The sequence below is a fragment of the Arachis ipaensis genome, chromosome B9, assembly GCF_059453495.1.
Source record: "Arachis ipaensis isolate K30076 ecotype BB chromosome B9, ASM5945349v1, whole genome shotgun sequence".
In the NCBI taxonomy this organism is placed as follows: domain Eukaryota; kingdom Viridiplantae; phylum Streptophyta; class Magnoliopsida; order Fabales; family Fabaceae; genus Arachis; species Arachis ipaensis.
The window spans coordinates 110,178,152-110,191,270 of NC_142444.1; the positions used below are offsets into that span (position 1 = coordinate 110,178,152).

The 13,119-nt window shown below is 35.0% G+C and overlaps 2 pseudogenes; one reads left to right on the top strand and one right to left on the bottom strand.

Moving 5' to 3' along the window:
• Positions 1–12,745, top strand: part of LOC148545880 (4,5-DOPA dioxygenase extradiol-like) — a 173,541-nt pseudogene extending 160,796 nt beyond the window's left edge.
• LOC107617010 (lectin pseudogene) lies at positions 7,654–8,358 on the bottom strand (annotated as a pseudogene).
• Positions 12,746–13,119: the final 374 nt, after the last annotated feature.

The following is a 13,119-nucleotide window of genomic DNA, read 5'->3' on the forward strand; positions in this document are numbered from 1 at the left end:
CAGGAATGGAGATGCTTCTTCCACGTAAATTGGAATTAGGTGCAGTAAAGTCACCAAGCATTCTCCTTGTATTATTATTATTTTCGGCTGCCATCTCCTTTTCCTGTTCGAAAATTTCTGAAAGGTTATCTCTGGATTGTTGTATTTTAGCTTCTCTTAATTTTCTCTTCAGAGTCCTTTCAGGTTCTGGATCTGCTTCCACAAGAATGTTCTTATCCTTGCTCCTGCTTATATGACAAAGAAGAATGGCCAGAAAAATGATAATAATAATAGAGATCCTTTATACCACAGTATAGGGATCCCTTTGTGAGTGGAAGAAAAGGGGAAGAAATTCGAACACAGATAGAAGAGGGGGTTCGAATTTGGTGATGATGTGAGGAAGAGATGTTAGTAGATGTATAAATAAATAGAATAAGATGGGGGAGGGAAAATTTTCGAAAATTATTTTGAAAAAGAGTCAGTGATTTTTGAAAATAGTTTTTGAAAAAGTTTAGTATTTTTTTCGAAATTTTTTTTTAATTAAAAAATAAAAATAATTAGTTAATAAAAAAGAAATTTTTGAAAAAGAGGGAAGATATTTTCGAAAATTAGAGAGAGAGAGTTAGTTAGGTAGTTTTGAAAAAGTTAAGAAACAAACAAAAAGTTAGTTAGTTATTTGAAACAAATTTGAAAAGATAAGAAGTTGGGAAGTTAGAGAAGATATTTTGAAATCAAATTTTGAAAAAGATAAGATAAGAAGATATTTTTGAAAAGATATGATAGGAATTAGTTTTGAAAAAGATTTGATTTTTAAAATCACAATTAATGACTTGATTCACAAGAAATCACAAGATATGATTCTAGAACTTAAAGTTTGAATCTTTCTTAACAAGCAAGTAACAAACTTCAAATTTTTGAATCAAAACATTAATTGATTATGTTATTTTCGAAAATTTGATATAAAAATAAGAAAAAGATTTTTGAAAAATATTTTTGGAATTTTCGAAAATAACTAAGAATTTTGAAAAAGATTTGAATTTTGAAAAAGATTCTGAAAAAGATAAGATTTTCAAATTGAAAATTTGATTTGACTCATTGGCAACAACTTGATTTTTAAAAAATTTTGAAAAAGTCAACTCAAATTTTCGAATTTGATGAGAGAGAAAAAGGGAAAGATATTTTTTTTATTTTTGAATTTTTATGATGAGAGAGAAAAACATGAAAATTATGCAATGCATGAAATTTTTAGATCAAAACAGTGAATGCATGCAAGAATGCTATGAATGTCAAGATGAACACCAAGAACACTATGAAGATCATGATGAACATCAAGAACACATTTTTGAAAAATTTTTAATGCAAAGAAAACATGCAAGACACCAAACTTAGAATTCTTTAATGCTTACACACTAAGAATTCAAGAATGCATATGATAAACATGAAAAGACACAAAACAAAAAATCATCAAGATCAAACAAGAAGACTTACCAAGAACAACTTGAAGATCATGAAGAACACTATGAATGCATGATATTTTCGAAAAATGCTAGATGCATATGCAAGTGACACCAAACTTATAACATGACTCAAGACTCAAACAAGAAACAGAAAAATATTTTTGATTTTTATGATTTTCTAATTTTTTTGGATTTTTATTTTATATTTTTCGAAAATTAAAAGAAAAATAAGGATTCCAAAATTTTTAATATGAATTCCAGGAATCTTGCCATGTTAGTCTAAAGCTTCAGTCCAGGAATTAGACATGGCTCACTAGCCAGCCAAGCTTTCAATGAAAGCTCCGGTCCAAAACACTAGACATGGCCAATGGCCAGCCAAGCCTTAGCCTTTAACACGAGAGTATATTGCTCTTTGATAACAAATTGCAAGCCTCAGTCCAAATAAATTTAGACATGGCTTTACAGCCAGCCAGGCTTCACATGCTTCATGAAACACTAGAATTCATTCTTAAAAATTTTGAACGAAATTTTTTTGAAAACATTTTTATTTTTTTTCGAAAATAGATGAGAGATTTTTGAAATTATTTTTGAAAAATTTTTGAAAAGAAAATAAAAAGAAAATTACCTAATCTGAGCAACAAGATGAACCGTCAGTTGTCCAAACTCAAACAATCCCCGGCAACGGCGCCAAAAACTTGGCGTTGTTGCCGGATCAGACTTGGCACTGATGTTACCGGACCAAAAGCTTGCCGAAAACTCAAACAATCCCCGGCAACGGCGCCAAAAACTTGGTACACGAAATTGTGATCTCCAGGCTCGAATAGATCCTGGTAATGGCTCCAAAGCTTGGTGCTCTGATCTTAATTCATAATTGTCACAACTTCGATACAACTAACCAGCAAGTGCACTGGGTCGTCCAAGTAATACCTTACGTGAGTAAGGGTCGAATCCCACAGAGATTGTTGGTATGAAGCAAGCTATGGTCACCTTGTAAATCTCAGTCAGGCAGATATAAAGTGATGATAGTGTTTTCGAATTTAATATAATAAGATAGGGATAGAAATACTTATGTAAATCATTGGTAGGAATTTCAGATAAGCGAATGGAGATGCTTTTCGTTCCTCTGAACCTCTACTTTCCTGCTATCTTCATCCAATCAGTCTTACTCCTTTCCATGGCTGGCTTTATGTGATACATCACCACTGTCAATGGCTACTTTCGGTCATCTCTCGGGAAAATGATCCAATGCCCTGTCACGGCACGGCTAATCGTCTGGAGGCATCACCCTTGCCAATGGCTTCATCTTATCCTCTCGGTGAATAATATGCTCACGCACCCTGTCACGGCACGGCTATTCATCTGTCGGTTCTCGATCATGCTGGAATAGGATTTACTATCCTTTTGCGTCTGTCACTAACGCCCTGCAATCGCGAGTTAGGAGCTCGTCACAGTCATTCAATCATTGAATCCTACTCGGAATACCACAGACAAGGTTTAGACTTTCCGGATTCTCTTGAATGCCGCCATCATTCTAGCTTACGCCACGAAGATTCTGGTTAGGAGATCTAAGAGATACTCATTCTAGCTTATTTCATGTAGAACAGAAGTGTTTGTCAGGCACGCGTTCATAAGGGAGAAGGATGATGAGCGTCACACATAATCATCACCTTCATCACGTTCTTGGGTGCGAATGGATATCTTAGAAGCGAAATAAGAAGAATTGAATAGAAAACAGTAGTACTTTGCATTAATCTTTAAGGAACAGCAGAGCTCCACACCTTAATCTATGGAGTGTAGAAACTCTACCGTATGAAAATACATAAGTGAAGGTTCAGGCATGGCCGAGATGGCCAGCCCCTCTGATCTAAGAACCAGGCGTCCAAAGATGATCCTAAGATCCTAAGATGATCAAAAGATACCTAATACAATAGTAAAAGGTCCTATTTATAATAAACTAGTCACTAGGGTTTACATGAGTAAGTAATTGATGCATAAATCCACTTCCGGGGCCCACTTGGTGTGTGTTTGGGCTGAGCTTAAGTGTAGCACGTGTAGAGGCCATTTGTGGAGTTGAACGCCAGTTTCTGTGCCAGTTTGGGCGTTCAACTCTGGTTTTGGATCCTTTTCTGGCGCTGGACGCCAGATTTGGGCAGAAGGCTGGCGTTGAACGCCAGTTTACGTCGTCAATTCTTGGCCAAAGTATGGACTATTATATATTTCTGGAAAGCCCTGGATGTCTACTTTCCAACGCAATTGGAAGCGCGCCATTTCGAGTTCTGTAGCTCCAGAAAATCCATTTTGAGTGCAGGGAGGTCAGAATCCAACAGCATCAGCAGTCCTTTTTCAACCTCTGAATCTGATTTCTGCTCAAGTCCCTCAATTTCAGCCAGAAAATACCTGAAATCACAGAAAAACACACAAACTCATAGTAAAGTCCAGAAATGTGAATTTAACATAAAAACTAATGAAAACATCCCTAAAAGTAACTAGATCCTACTAAAAACATACTAAAAACAATGTCAAAAAGCGTATAAATTATCCGCTCATCAAAAAGCAACTAGGCTTAGAAGGTATGACAAGTAAGAGCTAAGGGGTGTCCCTTGAATATCTATAGAACCAAGAAGTAGTATGCAATAAAGACCCAAGGCTCTGAGCATCAACTACTAGGGTGAAAAGAAACACTAAAAAGCTCAAAAGAGTTAGAAAACCTAGTAGATGCTTGTGGTGAAGATGTGTCAAGAAGAGGCCTAGGCAAGTAAATTCCTAAGGGTGTTTCAACATCCAGTACCCTAAAGCCAACTAATTTGGGAGTGCTAATTGAAAGCCTAACTAAAGGGTTGTCTTGAGACAAAACACTTAGAGTCGTGGTCAATGAAAAAGACAAAGTGAAAAGGAAAGAACAACCAAAAGAGAATGAAATAACTCTTACTACTTCAATGTGACAATCAATGAAAAGGGCCCTGAAGCTTATACTTGGAAAAACCCTCAAAGACCTAGGAGTTCTTTGTAGCATTGAAACAAAAATATTCATGTGTTAAATACTTAGTCCCTTTCTTAGTAATTTTTTACATTCATTCAAGGTCAAAGTCTCAATCCAATTAAGGATTACTCACATTGATTTCCATGGGATAAGCAAAGCTTAAGTTTGGTGTTGTGATGACTTGCATCATCTACCCTTTTTTATTGCATAAAAAGGACCATAAAAGAGCATAATCTCATTTGATCATTTCAATTCTTGCATCATTTGATGAATATTATGGTACATTGCTTTGAAATGAGTTTGTGCTGAATTTCAGGTGAAAAAGACATAAAAAAAGGGGAGAAAACAACATAACAAGCTGGGCGTGGCACGCCAGTGTAGTTTTCCAGAGAGCAATGATGAAGGCCACTGAATGGGCATGGCACGCCAAGTTGGGCGTGGCACGCCTAATCCCTCACATACTATGGGTGTGCCACTTGAGCCATGGGGCGTGACACGCCACTCCATCACTCTAGAAGGGACCATCACCTGGGCGTGCCACTTGGTATCGAAGGCGTGGCACGCCAGCTTCAAAAGTCACTTGGGCGTGCCACTTGATAAGCCAGGCGTGGCACGCCAAGCTTGAGAAAGCCACACACCAATGGGCGTGCCACTTGAGCATCAAGGCGTGGCACACTAGTACAAGTTTCCAGAGAAGGAGTTGAAGGCCCAAAAGGCTGGGCGTGCCACTTGGTGTCGAAGGCGTGGCACGCCAATGAGCAAAAGGGCAAAGCAAAGGCTAGGCGTGCCACTTGGTGTCGAAGGCGTGGTACGCCAGCTTTAACTTCTTACTTAGGCATGCCACTTGAATGTTGGGCGTGGCATGCCAGCCACTGGAACAAAGAGGAATAATGGGCGTGGCACGCCAGTTATATTTTTCAGAGAGGAAAATGGGAGGCCAACCATATAAGGTGTGCCACTTGAGTCTCAGGCATGGCACGCCATCATCACCAATCAACCAAGAGAAGGCCTGGGCGTGCCACTTGAGTTCTGGGCGTGGCACGCCAACTACTGGAACCAAGCATACAAATGGGCGTGGCACGCCAGTCCCTGGGCGTGCCACGCTAGTTCAATTTTCCAGAGAGGAAGTCCAAGCACACATAATGGACGTGGCACGCTAGACCCTGGGCGTGCCACGCCAGTTCAACTTTCCAGAAGCAAGAAGAAGAGGGAGAAGGCCAGGGCATGTCACTTGGGCTCGAAGGCGTGGCACACCAGGCTATCCAAGGTTTTCAAAAAGGCCTGGGCGTGCCACTTGAAGTCGAAGGCGTGGCACGCCAGGCTATACAAGTGTTTAAAGAACCCTGGGCATGCCACTTGGTCTCGAAGGCGTGGCACGCCAGGGAGGCCAATGAAGGAAGGCGTGCCATTTGAGAGTTAGGCATGGCACGCCAAGCCAGATTCAGAGTTAGGCGTGGCACGCCACTGAAGCGCCAACCACACGCCAGCTGGGAGATCACGTTTATTGAGTTTCTTTTCCCTCCAAATTGTATTTTTCTTTTCACTTTTGTAATTCCTTTATTTTCTAGAGCTAGAAGTAGTATACATACCCCATGAAGATACTGAAAAAGGGGTTAAGCAGTTAGGTAGCTAAGTTGTGGAGCTATTAGATATAGTTAGATTTACTTTTCACTTTATCATCTGTTCCATCTCTTATACTTTCCTCTGAGCTATGAGTAGCTAAATTCCCTCTCATTGAGAGAGGGAGCTCTGTTGTACTTGATGGATTAACGATAGTGAATTTCTTCTTCTCTTCATCTTCTTTTTGATTTTCTAGAAGGAATTTCTGTTTAATGTTAGTGTTCAATCATCTTGAAAAAGGGGTTGAATGCAAAATAGGTTTCATGGGAACCTTGGAAAAGGAAACATGAAACCATGCTAGAAATCCCTTCTCACACTTGAGTAGGATCTGGGTTTTGGTGTTTGGATATGGTGACATGCAATCCTCCCTCTACTTGGACCTATGATGATGTGTGGTATAATCAGGGACCAAGCATATCTCTCTTCATGAGCAATTAGACCAAGAAATTGGCTATTGATCAAGATTTGAGAGATTCAGTCACCAAGGGATTGGGGCTCAATCAATCATGATTGCCAAGAGGTCAATGAGTTGCATGATTGAAGAAGATATGAGCTGGATTTAATCCAAAGAGACAACATCTCCTGATCTTAATGAATCCCCATATTCTTATCTTTCACTTTCTTTATAGCTTTCTTTACATTCTGCAAATCCCATTCTCATTTACAATTAAGTCATTTAAGTTTCTGCCCTTTACATTCCTGCCATTTCCATTTCTGCATTTTACTGCTTTTCTTTACTTTTGAGTCATTTATAATTCTGCCCATTTATAATTCTGCAATCACAATCTATTCTGTTTAGCTTGACTAATTCACCAATTGATTAAAATTGCTCAAATCTACCAATCTCTGTGGATACAATCCCACTCCACTGTGGGTTATTACTTGACGATAATTTTGGTGCGTTTGCCAAAAGAACGAATTCATTATTTTTATATGGGGAGTGAATTCGGCTCATCAGGGGCAGTACGGTTGTCTTTTCTTAATCTGTATTGTGAACTAAGGTAAAAGATGAAATTAAGTTTAGGTTTGAGTTATTCTAGTGAAATATTTTTTATTGCAGTAGGATTTTGGGTCCAGCCCAATAAGAGTTGGTAGAAATTAGCTGGACCCCTATTGATTATCTGACAAGCCGGGATTGTAATCTAAATTGGAGATGTAAAACCTATATAAAAAAAACTATCAAGCTTCGCCCGTATATACAATTTGATATCTTAAAGATTTTGTTCCTCTAACTCATTAACTTTTAGCACTTGATCGTTTGTCAATGTAATTAACTAAAAGTATAAACTATTCAAATGATATTTTATATTACTTTTGAAAAGAAAAGACAAAAAGAAAAGAAAAACAGAAACGCAAACAGAAAGAAAAGCAAGCATATATCATTGAAGACAACAATCTAAACCCAAACAAAGAAACATGGACGAAATGCACACTGAAGAGACCAATAACTACAGTGGACTACCCTTGCCTTATCCGTAGTGGCATATCACTTACTCAGGTAAACTGAAGACTAGTAGGCTTGTTCTTATTGACTCAAATTAAAATAAAAATCACAACATAGTCTGACGACAAGATAGGAAGAGGATCGCCTTATTCAATATTTATCGTTGTTCCTCTTTAGTTGGACTTGAAGGTCCAAGATAAAATCTCGGTATTTTGTGAGAATTGCCCAGTAGAAGCAGATAGCCCTACCACAACCTTTTCAGGAAGCTTAGTGCTCAAGTCGATGTCGTATGTAAGAGTGTCGGGTTGGCTGTCAAGATATGTAGAAACACTGACAGTTATCTTCTTAAGAGCAGAGTTATATGTTATTTTTGCAGTGGTTACGGCTCCATCATGCCAATTCCAGTAACCAATAGCTGATGACTTGATAGAGTTGATGTTAATTCCAATGTGGGGATAATTGGGATCTCCAATCTCAAAATTGGAAAAGGTATCAAATTCAATAGCAACAATCCTGTCAGATGCATCGTTAAAGAGGCCGAGAAACTTTCCAGAAGATTGAGGTGGAATTTCAGTGCCGGCATTAGTAATGAAAAAGGCAAGACCGTCACCAGGTCCGGGAGCAAATTCGCTATTGTAGGGTTTTGAGATGCGAAAGATGAAAGTGGTTTCAAAGCCTGCTCGAAAGCCACTGTGGTCGTAGAGGTGCACAGTGTTGGAGAATAAAACTCGGCCAACTCTATTCCCTAGTGGATTGCCATCGCTGTCCAAGTTGGTGAGTCGAATGACATTATGATCGGTAATGGTTGCATCCCCTTGGAATATGATCTCCCTGGAGTTATTAGGGACAAATTTGTGCAAGTTAAAGGAGACACCCATGGCTATGGCTTTGTGGTTTTTGGAAATGAAATGAGATGTGAGTTTGGGTTGGGATGTCAAGCCTACCGCAGCGGCTCAGTATTTATAGTGTGGCGATTGGGGTAAGCAATCTTAGCTTCTTAATTAGGTAGTTTCATATGCATGGTCTCTAACAACCATTAACACTACGTCACGTCCATACGGTAACATATATGGTGTCATCCTCTAGCCTCATCACCTATCATAAATAAGGTGGGTACTCCCATGAAGATATTATAATTATCTTCATGTGATGATTTTTCTTTTTGACCCTTAGATGATAGAGTGTAGGGTTAGATTTTGATATGTTATAAAAGTGTTGTTTTTATTTGAAGTGTGGCCAAATCAATAAATCACATTTTTATACAAAGCATCTTCATAAAAAGATGTTTTTTGCATCTTCATTTGAGTAGCTCCCCATAAATAATGCTTCTATATAAAATACACGTTATTCAAACTCAATTATTTATTTTTTATATAATGCAACATAGGTGTCAAATTATAAACGATTACAATCTAAGAGCCCTTAAACTAGATTTATTATAATAAGACCGTGCTAATATAGTCTCCAATTTTATTTAAGTAGCTACATAGTACATAATACATGAAAATTTTCTACATTACAAATTAGTTTTATTATTTCTATTGCGACTTGCATGCATGACGATACACGTTATATGAATATATTTATTGACGGTGATTTTAGAGAAATAAAAAAAATAATTAAAATTTATCTTATTTAATATTTATTAATTATATAATAATTAATATTAAATATAATAAATTCGGACTATTTTTTATTAATCTTTTTTTATTATTAAACATTTCTAATAAATTAGCAACATATATTAATCCTCTATTCCTCTGGGTTCCAACCATCCTCCGCGTGGAATTTTTCTTTAATTTTTCCCTTCTTCATCTAAGTCTGTTGCATGACGAGAGAAGATTTTTTGTTTTGGGTGGCTGCATGACGAGAGAAGATAATTAATAAGAAATGATAAAAACAAATTTGATAACTAGTATTTAATTTATATTCATAATAATATCACGGGATTATTTAACTTGGTTGTTCATTTCTTTGGTTTTTATTATTATTTCTCTTAAAAATTATTTTGAACATTGAATATTTAATGCAACATAAAAAAATATGTCTTGTTTTAAAATTTATTTTGATATAAAATATTTTATACTTTTAAATTACCGAAATAAAATCATGAATTTATTTCCTTTTAAATCATGTTTAGAGAAATAATCTTTAAACCAAATATATTATTTATATGAAAATTAATCACAAATCATTAGTTAATAGCAAACAAGTATTTCCCGAATTAGGACATAAGGCACAACAATGAAATAAAAAAGAAAGAAAAGAAAATCAACTTGTCAAAAAATTTTAATTATAATTTTGATTATTTATATGTGTATGTGGGCACAAGCAGATGGATTATTTAGATTCTATTTATATTTAATTATTATGTCAAAATTGGTATTACTTCGGAGATTTTTTTTTATAGGTATATTAGACATGATAATCTAGTATATACAAACTTATATTATAGGCATTTTAATGAAGTAGTGGAGAGAGAGAGAGGGAAATTTCTTTTTATAAGTATATTAGACATGATAATCTAGTACAAGCTCATAATTTAGACATTTTAATTTGTGTGTGTGAGAGAGAGAAAAGGGATCGGAGGAGATTTGTTCATAGGTATATTAGACATGATAATCTAGTACAAGCTCATGTTTTAGACATTTTAGTTAGATAATGATTAATGTGTGTGTGCGCGTGTGTATATGTGTGTGAGAGAGAGGTTTTTTTTTAAGAAAAGTTTAGCGTCAGTAACTTTTATGTTTTTTAGTTAGCACTTAACTATTAAAATAAATGTGAGTGATCTCCTATTATTAGATGTAATTTCACACCATTAAAAATATTATTGATGGTCAATTAATGGTTACAAAATATCAAAATTACTGACTCTTATCATTCCTCATTTTTTTTATAGGTATATTATACATGATAATCTAGTCCAAGCTCATAGTTTAGACATTTTAATTAGGTAGTGGTTGAGAGAGAGAGCAACTATCTCATAAAAATAAGGTTTTATTAATCAAACCGGTCATTGAATTTTTAATTATTAGTTTATTATTTTGTCAGTCCAATCAATTTAATTGTAATTTAACTGAAATAATTATTTTATAATAAAATAATAAATAAAATATAAATAAATATATTAAAACATAATTATAGTCTAACGTAATCTTTAAAATGTCATTTAAATTAAAAGTATTACATCAACCACAATTATATAATCTCATCTAAATAAAAACTCACAACAATTAAAAATCACAATTATTCAAATTAATAATCACAAAATAAAAAATAGCACAACAAAAATAATAATTTATCAAATTACTAAATTTAAAAATATGAACTCAGATAAAAATAATTATTGAAATTAATAATTAGACAAAAATACAACAGCCTAGCAATCACAATTCACAAAGCACCTCCACAACAACTTATCAAAGTTTCAAATTAATAAGATCAAGATCATGAATTTATATTAGATCAAAATAATTGTTCAAATCAACAATACTTAAGCAAAAATACAGCAATTTAACAATAACAAAGTCAAAGAACAGTACCACAAACAATTTATCAAATTATCAAATTAACAATATCAACAACAACATGAATTAAGATTAGCACCACAACAATAATTAAGACAGTTAAAACCAAGAAAGAATATCAACCAAATATAAAAAAAACACGAAAAAGAAATCATCACCTTTCACAAGTTCTGATGAAACTTGAACAGATGATGCTGGAGCTCAAACACGCGGTGAAAAGGTAGCTCAAATGAGGGCTGGACACCGACAGAAGCACGATGATACTGTAGTGAAAGCTCGAAAAAAACAGAGGCAGAAGCGTGGCAACAACAGAGGAATGGAGGCCTAGAAATCGAACAAGCAACGGAAGGACCAATTAAAGACAACAGAACAACAATAGCATAACGGAATCAAGAACATCATCAAAAATCCTAAACCACAATAATGACAACAATTATTTAAGAAGAAAATCACATATTAACAATCCTAAACTAATTAAAATAACAATAATAGTAAAAAAATACCTTCTAGAGCACAGAAATGAGAGCATGACGAAAGGCTGGACGCGGTAGAACTGGAGAAAAAGTGGCTTGAACCGCGACACTGAAGCCGAGGAGGGTGGTGCACGGCGGGACTAGAGTAGAGAAGGGCTAGAGCGTGGTAGAATAGAGCCGGCACAGCGACACAACACGAGTTGCAATGGCAACATCGGCTTTGAGCAGTGGCAGAGATGATCGTAGTGAGACGGCGGTTTTAAACAGTTGCGATGATGGCGGTGACACGGCGGTGGCTAGACGAAGCAATAGTGAGGTGCTTTTGAGGGAGTGCGGGAGGAGCTCAAGAGGAAGGAGATGCTGTTACTGAGAGTGGCTGAGTGCCTAGGGTTACTGTTTTCTTTTTTTTTTTTTTTAATTGATCAAAACAAAACCGTTTCTTTGTTAAAAGCAAACCCATCCGAATCCCGATTAGGTTCGACCGAAAGATGATTCTCAACCAGTTCAACAATTCAAAAACAACTTTTAAAATAGACGGTTATGCATGTTAGTCAAACTGCTTTTTTTGCTGGTTTTCGGTTTGATCGATTCGATCAGCCGATTCAAACCAGTTTTTAGAACCTTGAGTGAAAACAATAGGTGTATAATTTGAATAATAAAGTATCAATGACCAACCAGTCTATAACTTGAATTAAAAAATATATTTAAATACTTTATTGAAGTCGTTGGTAACTTATTTTAATGACTATGATTAAATGTTAACTTATCATAGTCGAGTCGTTTCTAATTATGTTTAAAAATAAATTTATTGTTTTAAAGATTTCTTAAATTTATTATTGACGACTTAGTTATTTTTGAATTATAATCGCATTCTATTAATTTTAATAAATTATTGACGGTTAGACCGTTTGTAAAAATAGAATAATAAGTAGCTAATCTAGCTATTTCTCTTGTTTCTTTTATCATGGTATAATAACTTATTAATTACTTTGAGAGTAATACTGTTGTTATTTTAACTGTTGATTCAAGATATAACACTATTCATATACGTGATATATGGTTATAGATATGAAGAATTAAATCATTTTGAAGAGAAGGCTCCATATGAAAATTGGCTCATCCTTGGTCTGATGATGACTTGTATCCATTGCATGTGGCTGTGGGCTGCTGGTCAGAACTGTAAGGCCACAGTTATTCATGATAATTGGGATGGTAATTTCATTTTTTATGCATCTTTTGATTTCACCTCCGATTCTATTTCATAAATCATAATCTTTAATTAATTTTAGTCTTCATGGATCCTTAATAAAACCAGAGTGCTATTGTCATCTATATAATAAGGACGTGTCGTTGATGGTACCTGAGCATTTGTTATTGATTTCTTGTAAATGCTAGTATATATATAATTTTTGAAATTTATTTCATATATAGTTGGTATTAGAGATATAATTATTTATATATTTTTTATTATTTTAAATTATTTAAAAAAATAATTTTATAATATAATATCAGAATTTTTGTGACATAACATTCTAGAGTTAATAATTTTTTTAACTTTAAAAAATAATAATTACTTCATTATAAAGTTAATAAAAAAAATTTATGCAAAAATCAATTAAAAAAAGCTCTTGAAAAAAAA